Genomic DNA, 14,847 nt, shown 5'->3' on the forward strand with positions numbered 1-14,847 from the left:
AAACTGCCCATGAGTCCCCACGGACACTGTGAAGGAGTAGGGTCCAGCCTTGGTGTCATTCCAACAGGAGGAGGGGCGGCTGATGGAGGATCTTCTTTTTTGGCAATCACTCATAGCTAAGTAATATTATAATTATAATTATAATTATAATGATTATTATTATTATTAGTTTATTTTAAACAAAATAAAAAAAATTCTTTCCAGTAGCACCTTAGAGACCAACTGGTATGAGCTTTCGTGTGCATGCACACTTCTTCAGATATTTTAAAGTTATTGTGACTTTTTATATAGGATCAGATTGTTATTATTGTTTAAAATGTTTTATTGTGTTTTTACATATATGTTGGAAGCTTCCCAGAGTGGCTGGGGCAACCCAGCCAGATGGGTCAGGTATAAATAAATAAAAATGTTATGAGTATGAATTTTCAGATAGCATTTCACTTGCTTTCACCTATCAAGTATAATGAGATCGGGGGGGGGGGATGGATACATGTGCAATATTTCTTTTTCATTTTGTGTGTATACAGCACATGGTCCTGCAATTAACCTTGGGCTTTGTGAACCTTCCAAATGCAGATTCCTGAATCATTCTATTGGAAAATGTGCTGAACATGTTAAATGCTGGGCCGTCACATGTAAGTATAAAGATCATAGACAAAAACTCACAATATTTAAAATATTCATTTCATAGAATCATAGAATTGTAGAGTTTGTATAGACCACATGGGTTATCTAGTTCAACACCCTGCAATGCAGGAATCTCAGCTAAAGCATCCATGACTGATGGCCATCCAATCTCTGCTTTAAAACCTCCAAATAAGGAGAGTCCACAAATAGCTCTTACTGTCTGAAAGTTTTTTCTGATGTTCAGTCAGAATATTCTCTCTTGCAACTTGAGTCCATTTGTTTGAGTCCTACTCTCTGGAGCAGGGGTAAACAAGCTTGCTCCATGCCACAGCTCTTTAGATTTTGTGATATGACTATTGTATCTCATCTCAGTCTCCTCTTTGCTAAACATACACAACACCTTCAACTATTCCTCATAAGGCTTGGTTTCCAGACCCTTAATTCATCTTAGTTGCTGTCCACTGAACATGTTCCAAGTTGTCACTATCCTTCTTAAATTGTGGAGCCAAGAGTTGGACACAGAATTCCAGGCATGGTCTGACCAAGACAGAAGAGAGTGGTACTATTACTTCCCTTGATCTGGACCCTAGACTTCCTAGAATAGAATTAGCCTTTTTGTTTGCTGCTGCATCACACAGTTGACACCTGTTCAACTTGTGGTCTACTAAGACCCCTAAAATCTTTTCAAATGTACTACTGGTAGGCCAGTGTCCTCCATCATATATTTTTGCAGTTGATTATGCCTGCCCAATTATAGAACCTTACATTTGTCCCTATTCAATTTCAGTCTGTTTGTTTGGGCCGAGATTTCCAATTTATTTTTATTTATCTTATTCAGTTCTTTATATATCATCTCCCAAAATAACTTAATTTCCTTGCATTTTCACCATATATGTATGTAAGTACCAGCTTCCTTACGGCATCTCCAGCATTCAACACTACTCCCCTTATACATTTTTTGCGAGCTTGTCTGGGGTTAAGTGCCACCTGTACTTCATCTTTAATAGATTTCCTTTGATGTCATAGTTGGCAGTAAAATTCATGTCTCTTTTCCATATATTTTCCCATTTCTCTAGCATAATTTTCCCTAAATCTTGTCCCCACCGAATAATTGATCCTTTTGTTAATTCCTCTTTGGTTTCCCATTCCAACAACAAGTACTCAAGTACTCGTTCAAGAAAAGACCGGAGTTATTCTTATTGGGAATGTTAGATGAGGAGGTTCTACCAGAGGACAGAAGCATCCTAATGTATGCAACTGCAGCAGCCAGAATATTAATAGGAAAAAAATGGAAGAGTATAAAGGTATCTAGTAAAGAGGATTGGCAAATAAAAATGATTTCTTATTATAATTTGGCAACAAAAACAGCAGAAATTAAAGGGGAAAATGAAGGGGGGGGAGATAAGGATTGGAAAAAAAATTAAAAATTATATAGCAAATATGGTGGAGAACTCTGACCTCTCAAAAGTTTTTTGAAGGCTCACAATAATGAATATCAAAAACTTTTTAAAAAATCAGGTATATATATGAACTAAGAAAAATTAAGGTGCAAGATAAGATTGGCTGGAAGCACAAAAGGGTGGGTGGAGGGTAGGGTGGTAGGGGTGTTGAAAAAATGTTGTTGTTGCTGTTTTTGACCAGTTTGTGTTAAATGTCAACTTTGATTTTGATAATTTTCTGTCAAATTGTCTGGAATTTCATATATATATATATATATATATAGAGAGAGAGAGAGAGAGAGAGAGAGAGTTTGATTTTTACAAACAAAACATCCCATCTTATACAGTAGAGAAACCTTTGGCTACCACAGCCTAGGACTTCCATCAACCTTGACTAATGGTTTCTAACTTTCTTTTAATAGTTATAGCCTCCAATGGTGAAATCCACCTAGGTGTTTTCCTTTCTAACCAATCTTTATATCTTACCCAAACATTATATCAGATGTAAAGGAAATAAGCAGCTATCCTATTTTTAAAAGACATCTGAAGGCAGCCCTGTTTAGGGAAGTTTTTAATGTTTAATGCTGTATTGTCTTAATACTTGATTGGGAGCCACCCAGAGTGGCCGGGGAGACTCAGCCAGATGGGCGGATACAAATAAATTATTATTATTATTCAATGATTTTCTAATTATATGATTTTTAAAACCTCTATGGGCCTTTATCTTATCATACCATACAGCATTTTCAAACTTAAACTATTCTTTTAACCAACAAAAGGCTGCAGCCTCAAAATAGGATCTTTAAATCTGGCAGGGAGAAACCACCTCTTTCTTTCATGTCCGTTAGTAATTTATACTTAATTCTTGGCCCCCCCCCGTCAGATAAATTTAGATAATACCTTTTGCCACTCTGCCAGAGGGGAGGCTTAAACAACACCTTTGGGAAGTTTTAAAAGCGCAGATAATTGTCCATGCCTTCAGCTTAGCGGCAGCTGCTTTCACTTCATTCCAGTGTGAAGGGAATGACCTCCATTTAATTTTTTCCCTTTCCATTTCTGAAATCAGTCCAAATTAAAGCCAAATCTTAATTACTCATGGTTCTTTCCATCTTTGATTGGTATTGGAGAATTGATCTCTATCTTCCTCAGGACTCAAAGCTTCACTCTTGGGGCTTCCAAAGAGAGCTTACTGGGGAGAGGGGGAGTCACCAAAGGTACCTGCCGGATCCCAGGTCCCAAAGTCGCACGGTTTGGGGTTTTTTGGGGGGGTCCTCAGCACTTTTGCGATGTCCCCCTGCCTTCAAAGCACTGGAGTTATTCAACCGAAGTATCTCCTGTCCTAATGGCCGCGCGATCAACCGGAAGTCCTTAACGAGCCCTCTTTGGGTTGGGTCAGTCAACCAGCTACAAATCCACCTAACAGCTACCTCATCCAGCCCACATTTTACCAACTTCTCCACAAGAATATTCAGGTGGACTTTGTCAAAAGTTAAGTGAAATCAAGAAGCATTATGTCCTCAGCATTCCCCCTGACCCACCCAGTTTGTAACACCATAAAGAAAATTGATGAGATTAATCCGGCATGATTAGTTTTTGAGAAACCCATGCTGGGTCTTCGTAATAACAGCATCCCTTTCTAAGTGCTTACAGACCAACTGTTTATTTATCTGTTCTAGGTTAGGGAGTATGCTCTGTCACTACTACAAGGGGAATTAGATTCGCAGGTCTCCTTTCTCCACCTTTTTGAAGATGCGGAAGCATTTGCCCACCTCCAGTCTGCAGGCACCTCACCTTTCACTTTCACTTTTAATTTATATACCGCCTTTCTATCATACAATACTCAAAGCGGTTTACAAGCTGAAGAAACAGAATCTCATGAAATACAAAACAACCTTATAACTATCTAATGCAATACAAAAATATGATAATAAAACATAGCTTTAAAATAAGCAATCAAAAAATGTAACGTTCAACAATCATTACAATAGTATAGAATAATATCAGCATATGAAAATTAAACAGAAACCCACTCTTAACATTTACAATAAATAATTTCAAAACAATAATCAATAAAACAACAGCAAGCCACAGTGCATAAAACAATACAATACAAATTGAAAAATAGAGACTGGAGGGTGAGGCAAGGCAGGTGGAAGGAGGCCTTGCCTGATGGAGTCTCTCCCCTCACAGTTCTTCCTCCAGGCACAGCTTCCTTATGAGGAGTCCCAGGGCTGGAGGGGGCGAGGCAAGGGAGGTGGAAAGAGGCCTTGCCTGATGGAGTCTCTCCCCTCACAGTTCTTCCTCCAGGCACAGCTTCCTTATGAGGAGTCCCAGGGCTGGAGGAGATGGGGCAAGGCAGGTGGAAAGAGGCCTTGCCTGATGGAGTCTCTCCCCTCACAGTTCTTCCTCCAGGCACAGCTTCCTTATGAGGAGTCCCAGGGCTGGAGGAGATGGGGCAAGGCAGGTGGAAAGAGGCCTTGCCTGATGGAGTCTCTCCCCTCACAGTTCTTCCTCCAGGCACAGCTTCCTTATGAGGAGTCCCAGGGCTGGAGGGGGTGAGGCAAGGCAGGTGGAAAGAGGCCTTGCCTGATGGAGTCTCTCCCCTCACAGTTCTTCCTCCAGGCACAGCTTCCTTATGAGGAGTCCCAGGGCTGGAGGGGGCGAGGCAAGGCAGGTGGAAAGAGGCCTTGCCTGATGGAGTCTCTCCCCTCACAGTTCTTCCTCCAGGCACAGCTTCCTTATGAGGAATCCCAGGGCTGGAGGAGATGGGGCAAGGCAGGTGGAAAGAGGCCTTGCCTGATGGAGTCTCTCCCCTCACAGTTCTTCCTCCAGGCACAGCTTCCTTATGAGGAGTCCCAGGGCTGGAGGGGGCAAGGCAAGGCAGGTGGAAAGAGGCCTTGCCTGATGGAGTCTCTCCCCTCACCTGTTCTCGAAGAATTCTCAAAGATACACAGAGGTTTTGTGATTACATCTGCAAGCTCCTTTAGTACTCTTGGGTGCAGCTCATCAGGACCTGGATATTTGAATTCCTTTAAAGTAGTTTGGTCAGGGCCGTCTTAAGTTTATACGGCACCGTGGTGCAAATATCCCTCCACCCCCCCCCCCAAATTCCCTCCCAGTGGGCTAGAGGCAGAGCAGGGCGAGGTGGATCGGGGCATGTGTGCAGTGGGAGCACTTGTGCGCCTAAGCGCAGGGCAATGGTGGAGGGCTCCCCAAGAGCGCCCTTATACGGCAGCCGGCTGGCCAAGCCTAGAGCCCTTCGGGGAAAGCCAGTGGCGGGATGGGCAGGATTGAGTAGGGAGCGCTGCTGCTCGCTGGAGCTAGCTAGCACTCGGCCGGATGGTGCCCATGCTGGCCTGGTGACTGAGAGGTGGCCCGCGAGCCTTGACCTCGCCTCCAGCCATCTCAATCCGCCAACGCCGCCAAAGCACCCTCGCCAGCAGCGCTACAAAGCACCTCCCGGTCAGGGACGCCGTGCGGCTCCTGGCTCTTTTCCCTGGCACGTTGCAGGCCCGATCCCAGTTGCTCCTGCCTCCTGCGGCTCCTCCTCCTTGCACAACCTTGGCTAAAGTGGCTGTGCGGCGCTGCCGTCCAGGCGCCAAGTTCTGGAGGTGCTTTGGGGGGCACCTCCGCCATGCCGTGCTGTGCCTGGAGCCTCCTCCCTGCCTCCCTCCTCCCTGGAGCAGCACTGTGCAGCACCGACAGTAGGCTCACGGCCGGCTTTGCTGCAACGGCGCCCACAGCCCAAAAAGAGGCGGGCGAGGGCGGCGCTGCCGGCGGGGCTTGTGTTGGCCCAGAGACCAATGGATGAAGTGTGGTATACAAATTTATTTTATTTTGTTTTGTTTTTTATTATTTATTTTATTTTCAATATTTAATTAATTAATTAATTAATTAATTAACTGTGTATACCACTTCCAGCCGTGAATATAGAACCCAGGGTCACTGAATGAATATGAACCTTGGGAGATTTATGGCAGACAAAATGAATTCCTTATTCACAGTAATTTAAACTTTGATTCAACACAAAGTTTGAATACAGCAACAAGTCTCTGTTATGTTAGCTTCTGTGTTGCATCCACTTCTTTGGTTTTTGTTTCAATTTTTAAACAAAAAACAACCCCTACAGTGTGGTGTAGTGGTTAAGAGCGGTAGACGCGTAATCTGAGGAACCAGGTTCGCTTCTCCGCTCCTCCACATGCAGCTGCTGGGTGACCTTGGGCTAGTCACACTTCTCTGAAGTCTCTCAGCCCCACCCACCTCACAGGGTGTCTGTTGGGGCGGGAGGAGGGGAAAGGAGATTGTTAGCCGCTTTGAGACTCCTTGGGGTAGTGATAAAGCGGGATATCAAATCCAAACTCTTCTTCTTCTTTTTCCTCCATCACCTCCTATAATGGAGCTCCTTTCATTAATCTTTCTTTCATCTTCTCCTCTATTCCCCTGCTTCACATGTTGATACTTATTTTTGCAATCCCCTTCATACCCCCATTTTCATCTACACCAGCTTTTCCCCCTTTGTTCCTCCATTCCTCAACTTGATCTTGCACAGAAATAAGACACACACCATTCCCAAGCCTCCCCCTCTCTCCTATTCCGCAGCCACCTTTGCATGTTACCGGTATCCCATTCACCCCATTCCGATTTTTTTAAAGCCCAGGAGAAACAGCCACCTTTACACAGCACACAAAAGATTTAGCTGTCAGGGAAGAGTCACAGCATCTTCATTTTTGCCAACAAACTTCTTTACTTAAGGAAATACCATTCATGATTACAGAAGAGAAAAGCATGTGGTTCAATCACACATGGAAAATTGTATCTAACAAGGCTGTGGGAAATATGATTGCATGGCAGCGTTGAGGCAAAAATACTTATCTACCTGAGGTGCAATCTGAGTCTCTCAAAAAGAGAAGACCAATGTGGCACCAAGCAGATGTTTATATTTTTGCCAATCTCTCCTTTGAAGAGGAAAAATGTATGATTCACAACTAAAATTATTAGTTTCACAATGGTGAGAGGGAAATATCTATTTTAGATCAAAGGAGAGGTATCAATCATGAAAAGAAAAGAAATCAACATGGGTGATATTCAACATCAGTCAGAATAATTAGTCAGAACAGAGTCATTAAAATCAAGGAATTCATTTGAATGAGTTTACTCTGAGTAAGTTTTCGTTGGATAACACCCCATGTATTTATTCTAAGGAAAAGATCCAAGTTCTGTGGGGTGCTTTAGTATATGAATTTTCGCCTTTGGATTACATGCCGAGTCCTTGTCCACTGGAAGACTGATGAAACAGAACTTCAACTCCAGAATTACTATCTGCAAAACAAAGAAACACAAAAATGTAAAAAAATTCCTTCAGTAGCACCTTAAAGAACAACTAAGTTTATATTTTGGTATGAGCTTTCGTGTGCATGCACACTTCTTCAGAAACTTAGTTGGTCTTTAAGGTGCTAATGAAGGAATTTTTTTATTTTGCTTCGACTCAGACCAACACGGCAACCTACCTGTAACAAAAATGTAAGATCGCCAGGCCTTCATGAGCAAATAAATTGTTGTTCTAAACACAAACCAAAGGACAAATCCTTCCAAACCATAATGCTACTGACTATAAAATCTCTTTTATAGAAGTTGCTCCTTAAAACTTTATTTTTTTTATTAAAAAAAATGCTTTAATTTAATCTGTCCCTTCCTCCAACAAAGCATGGCTTGTGAATTCGTTGTCTGTTGGACCTCGGCTGATGATGGATGCTTCACACGGTGTGGAGAATGTGACAAGTCAATTTACAGCTCCTTGTCAATGATATTATTATTATTCCTACCCCTAGTAGTAGTATTTACCTGTTCTCCACCCTAAGGTCCCGGGACAGGTTCCAATTAAAACACAGCATTCAAAACAGTTTTAAACCATTCACTGTCACAGAAATAGGATGGTTCCTAAAAATATATACCTTCGATATCAAAGGCTAGGATTAAGAGGTGCATTCCAGCATCTTCCAGAAGCTATATTATGAAGGTGTCATATGCCAGTGGTGTGCGGTCAGTGGGTATGGGGGACTAGAATCATAGAATCATAGAGTTGGAAGAGACCACAAGGGCCATCCAGTCCAACCCCTTGCCAAGCAGGAAACAAGGCTACTCCCCTAAATGTTTCTGGTAAATTGAAGTATTAAAACCTGGTTCCTCCTTCCCAAAGCCTGGGAAGCTTTTGACCAGCTTGGGATGTTAACACGCATGGCACTGCCCCCCACATCGCCCTCGCAAGCTGGCACCTGTTCCCTACCTGTTCCCATTTGGAAAAAAATTTCCGCACGCCACTGCCATATGGACCTCTGAAGTGAAGGGGCTTGACAACCCAGGGGCTGCCAAATTGAAAGACTTCTCCTGGGCTACCACCCCTGGTGGAGCAAGCCAAGGGGACTGCCTCTACTGCTCTTACCACCCAAGAGGTTCTGTGGGGGAGGAAGCAGTATTTCCGCTATTTGGGGCCTTTCAGCTATTGAGTGCTTTAAACACTGCCATGAGAAACTGTGGTTTGCGCCAAGAAGCAAACTCCAGTATGGTTTTGACTTCTCCAAACATAATAGCAGAGGAAGGGGTTTGGGAGCTGAGCCCAGCTGATTCGTTGTCTCCTGAACGCAGCACATTGTGGACGCTTCTTCCCCATTTCTGCACATGCTGACGGGCACCCGGCCCAAAGTCAATGAGAATATTTAACATCAAATGGTGAGCATTCCCAGCTCTACACAGGGTAAATGGGAAAATCTTGCCTCACCGTTTGCAGCAAAACAATTCCGAACTGCAATTTCCGAGGATCTTAAACGGTTTAGTACTGCAAGCACCTATGCAGACACCTCCAGCTTGTATACACTCAGCCTCATTTTTTACCTCAGCATATATTCCTGTGGAAAAAGAATGAAGGAAGTCTATGGTTATTGCCCAGAGAAAAAAAACATTAGATTTGAATAAAAAATACCAATAAAATAAAAGAAATTAAGAAGGAGAAAGAACTCAGGTAAACCTCAGAACATTTGCAGACCATGGCTGTGGATGCCCTTGATCTCATTGGGGGCCTGATTTTGCAACCCGGGATGATCCAGAGTGGAACAGACCTGACCCAACCCCAGAATCTAGATTATGCTCCTGAAAAACAAATGTTTTAAAATCCCATTGACTTGCATTGGGAAAGCTAAACAGTTATAACTTCATTGATTTTGTTTCTTTCCCCAGATAGGTGCAATGTGGGATATAATCCACTGGGAGCAGTCACAGAATCACAGAATCATAGAGTTGGAAGAGACCACAAGGGCCATCCAGTCCAACCCCCTGCCAAGCAGGAAACACCATCAAAGCATTATTGACATATGGCTGTCAAGCTTCCGCTTAAAGACCTCCAAAGAAGGAGACTCCACCACACTCCTTGGTAGCAAATTACACTGCCAAACAGCTCTTACTGTCAGGAAGTTCTTTCTAATGTTTAGGTGGAATCTTCTTTTTTGTAGTTTGAATCCATTGCTCCGTGTCCGCTTCTCGGGAGCAGCAGAAAACAACCTTTCTCCCTCCTCCATATGACATCCTTTTGTATATTTGAACATGGCTATCATATCACCCCTTAACCTTCTCTTCTCCAGGCTAAACATACCCAGCTCCCTAAGCCATTCCTCATAAGGCATCGTTTCCAGGCCTTTGACCATTTTGGTTGCCCTCTTCTGGACACGTTCCAGCTCATCAGTATCCTTCTTGAACTGTGGTGCCCGGAACTGGACACAGTAATCCAGGTGAGGTCTGACCAGAGCGGAATACAGTGATATTATTACTTCCTTTGATCTAGATGCTATACTCCTATTGATGCAGCCCAGAATTGCATTGGCTTTTTTAGCTGCTGCATCACACTGTTGACTCACGTCAAGTTTGTGGTCTACCAAGACTCCTAGATCCTTTTCACATGTACTGATCTCAAGCCAGGTGTCTCCCATCCTGTATTTGTGCCTTTCATCTTATTTATTTATTTATTTATTTTGCCCAAGTGTAGTACTTTACATTTTTCCTTGTTAAAATTCATCTTCCTTCCTTTGCTAGAGTGGACATGCAAGGGAATGTTTGGTCCAACCAGTCAAAACTTCCTGTTCCTCCTGGCCTGGAGCATCCGTCCTTGCATGTGACTAGTGGGTGGGCATGACCTTTCCAGACCTGGTAAAAGGCCAAGGCATGCTGCCACTCTCTATCTTTTCCATCTTCGTTTCCTCCTGCAAACTTCCTGGACTGAACTGCTGGCTGCTAGCCAAGCAGTCCCCCAGGACAGCTTCCTCATGGGATAAACTTGTTAGTGTAAGTTTGTACCTTTAAACCTAAATCCTGCTTTCAGGGATCACACTGTGCTCTGCCTGATTGTGAGTAAACTTTCCTTTTATTGCTTATGAATAAGACTGTGATGTCTTTATTCTTTTAGGAGGGGTTTAAAAGGGGATTCTTACCAGGAACATACAATTCAATCTGAGGGAAATAGAATTGCGTAATAGTAAGAGGTTCTAACGAGCCTGCAACCAGATTTCTGCTCTGCCTGAGAAGGGAAATGTAAACTCTGCCAAGTAAAGGAACTTGCTAGCGCAAGTTAGGAAGGATTTTAATAAACAATATATACTCTCCTGCCAAATACGAAGGAAAGAAAAGGAGGCAGTGAGAAATTTTACTTTCTTGGGTTCCATGATCACTGCAGATGGTGACAGCAGTCACGAAATTTCAAGACACCTGCTTCTTGGGAGAAAAGCAATGACAAACATCTTTAAAAGACAGCATCTTAAAAAGCAGAGACATCACCTTGCCAACAAAGGTCTGTATAGCTAAAGCTATGATTTTCCCAGTAGCAATGTATGGAAGTGAGACCTGGACCATAAAGAAGACTGATCGCTGAAGAATTGATGCTTTTGAATTATGGTGCTGGAGGAGACTATTGAGAGTCCCATGGACTGCAAGAAGATCAAACCTATCCATTCTGAAGGAAATCAGCCCTGAGTACTCACTGGAAGGACAGATCGTGAAGCTGAGGCCCCAATACTTTGGCCACCTCATGAGAAGAGAAGACTCCCTGGAAAAGACCCTGATGTTGGGAAAGATGGAGGGCACAAGGAGAAGGGGACGACAGAGGACGAGATGGTTGGACAGTGTTCTCGAAGCTACCAACATGTGTTTGAGCAAACTGCAGGAGGCAGTGGAAAACAGAAGTGCCTGGCGTGCTTTGGTCCATGGGGTCACAAAGAGTCGGACACGACTAAGCAACTACACAACAACAACATATCCTCTCCTGCCACCCTGAACATTCCCACATGCATGGCATATGGAGAGACTGTTGCCCCTATAGTGTGGAAGTAACCCAAATTTCATATGGGGGGTTTACATTTTAAGTAAAACCACTATAACTTTTTTTATTTTTCTTCACATGGAGGTTTGCAGTTTGGAGACACCACATATCTTCAGGAGGGCATGAACTACCTACCTTTATATTTGGATGTGGGTTCCCCCCCAATAAAATAACCACCCCTATAACATATATATTTTGAAAAAAGACCATGAGTACTCAATCCTACCTACCTACCTACCTACCTACCTACCTACCTACCTACCTATTATGCTTCTTTGTCCTTTTCCTTGATGGGCATAACCCTCGCCCCCAGGCAGCAAACATTGAATAACCCATCCCTATAACATATATATTTTCGAAAAAGACCATGAGTGCTCAATCCTATCTATCTATCTATCTATCTATCTATCTATCTATCTATCTATCTATCATCTATCTATCATGCTTCTTTGTTCTTTTCCTTGACGGGCATAACCCTCCCTCCCAGGCAGCAAATGTTCAATGACATCCTTGCCAGGCAGGGACAAAGAAGCACCCCCGAAATGCATAGCTGAATTGAAAGGTGTGGCCAGATTCAGCCTGCGAGCTTCTCATTGACATCTGGCTGGCTAATGTAAGAACAGGGACTAGATCAGGGTTTCCCAAACTTAGGTCTCCGGCTGTTTTTTGACTGCAACTCCCATCATCTCTAGGTGACAGGACCCAGGGGTCAGGGATGATGGGAATTGCAGTCCCAAAACAGCTGGAGACCCAAGTTTGGGAAAGCCTGGACTAGATGAGCCATTGGCTCTTCTTCCATTTTTATTTGGGAGTTAGCATTGTTTGCCACTACATCACCTTAAGCTGTATGTCATGTAGTGTCCTTGGTTCTTTAATAGGAAGAACAGTGATGCTATCTCAGTGGTACCATATGTCAGCATCGAAGGGGAGAGCATGAGAGGGATAAACAGTCCAGAATAAGATTTGGCCCTGCGCAATGATACTATTAAAAGGGTAACCTATCTGGGTCTCAGATAATTGCTTACCTTGGTTAGAAATGATCACCAAAGCAAGGGCAGCAAAGAGAAAGTAGCAGGCCTTCATAGCTTTGAGAAGGTAAAGGTGGACGTCTGCTGCACAAGGAAAGGAGAACTGGCAGGCAATGTGGTCTGTGCAAGCCTTTTGTACTGTTCTGGGGAGGGCAACTCCTCCAGCCCTCGGGCATGAATACTGAATTAGAAATAATACTGCCTCCTCCCCCCAAAAAGGGGGGGGGAACCAACCACAAAAAACCCCAAGCAAACCATTAGGCAGTGTGCCACACTCTATATGGAAAGAAGACCCTGTTCTTTGGAGTTGGAACACCTGGGCAGACTGGATGTCATGACAGATCAGGGTGGCCGAGGTGGCCTTAGGTGACACTCAAGAGCTGGGAATTGTACACACAAGTTTATTGAATTCATGTTGTTGTTGTTGTTGTTGCTTGGGGGTGAAAATAGCCTTTTGCTAAGAAAAAGAAAAGTTTGGGGGTATCACTAATAGTTTTCCATTTTTAAAGGGAGTTTAGAAGTGCTGGTCTTAATTATAAATTGCATGTCTCTTTGGTTTTAAACTTTGATTCTATTGGTATTTTTCTTGCAAATAACTTACTTTCTTTTCCCTAAGCAGGTCTAAGCTTTTTTGACCAAGTGATATATAAATCTTGAAATAAATAACAGCAGATGTGTGCAAAGTGCTGAAGTTGCCCTATGTTGTTGTTGTTTAGTCGTAGTTTCCGATTGAGTGCAGGAGCTTCCTGCACTCAAGTGTAAGTTGCGTCGGACGTTCAGCTTCCGAAAAAGATTTGAAAACCGGAACACTTACTTCCGGGTTTTTGGCATTCGGGAGCCAGAACGTTCCAAAATGGAGGCATTTGGGAACCAAGGTTTGACTGTAATTACCCCCAGCCACTTCTCAGCTTCACTATTTATAGAACAGACAAACCTTCAGATTAAACATGATCCAAGGAGAGCTAGATAACCTCTACCATGTTAACTTCTAGCAGCCTTCATATTTCATTTGTTATATTGTAATGTCACAAGCTTTATGAACTTGGCACGTAGTACTCATTTATACAGAAAGGGTTCAGTTAAATAATGCAATCCACTGATTTATTTACTTCCTTATAATCTCTGTGCAGTAAAGTTGACTGACCTTTGCTGATTGTACTTGGCTTGTGGAACAAATGCTATTCTTCCTCTGGAGGGAAGCTAGCTGCATATATTTCAAAAACCCAGCAGGACCCAATCCAAGATCCATCTGGCTAACCATCATTACCCCTAAAGTCTTACCATTATTGCTCTATATTTATACAAATTTAAGCACCAAGGAAAAACAAAAAAGAAAGGAAAGGAGGGTCATCGCCAGTTGAAAACAAGGATCAAGTAGAAAGCAAGGAGAATGGCAGCTCCCCTGAAATCATTGGGAGCTGTTGCCAGACAGAGTAGGCAATATTGGGCTAGATAGGGAAATAGTCTGACCTGGTAGAAACACTATCTAGTACCATTTCATCAAATGTTTGCTGGGCAGGGGGAGAGATCACAAAAGCTGATTATTTAATTTAGAATTCATTTATAAATGAAAGAATTTAGGCCCCTTTTTATTATTGTCATGTGTTAAATTGCTTTTAAATGTTTGTCTTCTTTTTAGATATGGATTTCTAAATGGTTTTGTGTTTTTTTCTTAGTTTTTTTGCTGCTAACAGTTGTCTTTTTATATAATTTCATATTTTATTATTGTAACCCATCCTGGAACCTTATGGTAAAGGGAGAGTAAGAAAGTAATAGAGCAGACAACTTCATATCTTCATATCTCTAAAGAGGATAAACCTATGTCACATGGGGTTCTTTTATCCTCATCCTAACCACCTTCTGCGACTTCACCATTTATAATCTAACCATAGTGCTCTGAAGCACTTACTCAACCCATCTATTCTTTAACAATATGGGAAGAGTTCTCCTTACACCTTACTGCTAGTTTTCTCCTAAACTGGTTCTCAGCAGTTCCGTGGTCAGACCTCACTCTTGCATAGTGATGCTGGCTGGCTTCACTCACCTTGGGTTTTACAGAAACTCTGGGTTTAACCTTGCAGGTGTTTGACTCCACAGCTCTGTTTCAAATGAGGGAGATCACAGACATGCTGTTCATTTGATTATTTTTTTATTAAGTTGTAATCTAAAGAGAAAATTACAGAAAACTGGCTCTTGGTGAAAGTAATGCCCCTAAAGTGACAAGAGGAGAACATGCACATTCTACATTTGATGACTGCATCCCTGAACAGAATGTGGGCAGAAATGTAGAGAGATGCCAAGAGAGAGAGGAGTGGTGATTGAGCTGTAGTTTCAGTGCACAACTGTGGTACATTTTCAGAACATCCTTGCAGTGGTGAGGAGAAAAAGAGTATTG

At 42.8% G+C, this 14,847-nt stretch overlaps 1 long non-coding RNA gene across 1 annotated transcript; it reads right to left on the reverse strand.

Moving 5' to 3' along the window:
* Positions 1-6,786: 6,786 nt before the first annotated feature.
* Positions 6,787-12,573, reverse strand: LOC148686435 (uncharacterized). The gene is made up of 3 exons (XR_015949215.1): positions 12,450-12,573; positions 8,842-8,968; positions 6,787-7,385 (listed from the first exon to the last, which is right to left on the reverse strand). It is a non-coding gene; the product is annotated as an uncharacterized LOC148686435 (long non-coding RNA).
* Between the last annotated feature and the right edge of the window lie 2,274 nt (positions 12,574-14,847).

Source organism: Zootoca vivipara, chromosome 3 (genome assembly GCF_965207765.1).
Source record: "Zootoca vivipara chromosome 3, rZooViv2.hap1.1, whole genome shotgun sequence".
Classification (NCBI taxonomy): domain Eukaryota; kingdom Metazoa; phylum Chordata; class Lepidosauria; order Squamata; family Lacertidae; genus Zootoca; species Zootoca vivipara.